The sequence below is a fragment of the Vulpes lagopus genome, chromosome 3, assembly GCF_018345385.1.
Source record: "Vulpes lagopus strain Blue_001 chromosome 3, ASM1834538v1, whole genome shotgun sequence".
Lineage (NCBI taxonomy): Eukaryota > Metazoa > Chordata > Mammalia > Carnivora > Canidae > Vulpes > Vulpes lagopus.
Genome location: NC_054826.1, coordinates 1,005,047 through 1,007,465, shown reverse-complemented (window position 1 = coordinate 1,007,465; position 2,419 = coordinate 1,005,047).

The window sequence follows — 2,419 nt, the reverse complement described above, 5'->3', positions numbered from 1 at the left end:
GTCCTCTCCTTAAAACTCTAAAGAACCCATTTTCAGCGTGTCTCTTGGGAGCCCTTGGGAGACACAATCATAATAATTTATGCCACCTCCATCCGAAAGAAAAAAGAGAAGATTCTCCTTTTTAAATCTTGGGGATATAACCATTCACGACATCCAGTTTCTGGGTTTTCTGCCACAAATATTTAGTATCCATCCCGTGACATACACATTTATAAATTGCTGAGAAGATCACAAGGGGCAAATTATACAAAGGTGAACAACTGATGGAGCCTTCGTTGGTTGTGGATTCCACCCAACATATTAATCTCCTGGTGTTACCTTCCACTCTCCATCACCACCCTAAATAGGCCTTTGTTTCTTGGGAAAATGTACCTGCCACTCCCCACACCTGTTTCAGATCAAAACTACCTTTTCAAAAACCAGTCAACAATTTCTCTGGTTTAACAACTTACTTAAATATCTCGCCTTTCTGGGCAGTTATATCTTGGCAAAGGTCTTTCCAAAAGCTTCCTTATCTCCCAATAATTTTAACAAGACTTCCTCTGGACAGCTGATGTTTTTCTTCTACCTCTGTTCTATCGGAAGTTTTAAATCTTGGCTCTGATTTCTCACTGTCCTGTAGAATTACATTAGGATTGGCCACAGCTGAGCTATAGGGTGGCCTTCCTCTGCCTTTGACTTTGGTCTGGGCCACATGACCTTCACTGGCTATAGTAGTTTCTATTGCCGTCATAATAAATTGCTACAAATGTATTGGCTTAAAACCACGTCCACTTAACTATCTCACGGTTTCTGTAGATCAGAAGTTCAGTGGACTCAAAACTGGGTCTTCTGCTTAGGGTCTTATAAGGCCTAAATCAAGGTTACAGAAGGGCTGGACTCCCCTAAAGATATTTTATTTTTTTTATTTATTCATGAGAAAGAGAGAGAGAGAGAGAGACGGAGACACAGGCAGAGGGAGAAGCAGGCTCCATGCAGGGAGCCCGACATGGGACTCGACCCTGGGTCTCCAGGATCATGCCCAGGCTGAAGGCGGCACCAAACCGCTGAGCCACCTGGGCTGAAGGGCTGGACTCCTTAATGAAAGTTCTAGGGATGTATCTGCTTCCAACTTCATTCAGATTATTGGTCAAATTCAGTTCCTTGTTTAGGAAGGTCTGAGACCCCTATTTCCTCACCGGCCATCAGTGGGGACCAGGCTGTCTGCATTGCTTCTTGAGCTGTCTTCTTCCAGCTGGAGGATGTGGTCTCCTTCAGCAAAGGTGGTTTGAATTTCTCTCATATCTCAATTCTCTCCATCTTTCCCTTCTTCAGCATCTCTTGCTCCAGCTAGAGGAAGTTCTTTGCTTTTAAGGACTCAAGCAATTCGTTTGGGTCCATATAGATAGTCTTATAATACAGATATCTCCCTATTTTAAGAATCATAATTTTAATTGCATCCATAAAGTCCCTTTTGCTATATAATGTGATATATTCACAGGTTCTAGCGATTAGGACATGAGCACCTTTGGATACCATTCTAACCGCCATATTGGTCAGCAGGATGTTAGCAGAGGAGAGGCAAATGGAGACTTGAAATGTACATGCAAGAATGGCCTTGACCTGTTCTTCCTTCATCACTATGGGGGTAACCCATGTGGCTGACGGCTTTTTTGTGTGGACTCTACAGTGAATACGTTGGAAGAGCTCTGAGCCAACACACGGTAAGGATCCAAGTTCAGCCCAACCTGTAGGTTGAAGCAGAGCCACCAAGTTAATTCCAGCCTGGATTGGTCCCTTTGCAGTCCCATTGTCTGAGAATAAATGCTTATTCTCATCTGCCACTGAGGTCAAGGGAGATTTCCCCATGTAGAATTATTGTGGCAATTGCCTACTGATATAGCAACTGACCTTAAGACATAAAACGAAGCACATTCCTTTCTTTTTTTCATTTCTAGAACTAATCTAAGTTTTATTTCAGAATCTATTCCCACCCTATTTCACCCTAGAATCTGAGCTTTATTACTGTAAAAAGGCTCTGGCCAATGACAGAAAAGTTGGCCAAGAATTCTGGCTCCTGTGATCTGAGACAAGTCATTTGCTCTCTACGTGTCCTGAATTCTTCCTGTCTAAATCAAGAAAATAAGTCCATTTCTTTTAAATGAGTGGGAAATATCAGAAAGGGAGACAGAACATGAAGACTCTTAACCCTGGGAAACGAACTAGGGGTGGTGGAAGGGGAGGTGGGCGGGGGTGGGGGTGACTGGGTGATGGGCACTGAGGGGGGCACTTGACGGGGATGAGCACTGGGTGTTATTCTATATGTTGGCAAATTGAACACCAATAAAAAATAAATTTATAAAAAAAAGAAAATAAGTCCACACTTGTTAGAGCAAAAAACAAATAAAATAATAAATTATTTCATTCAGCTGTTCTTTGG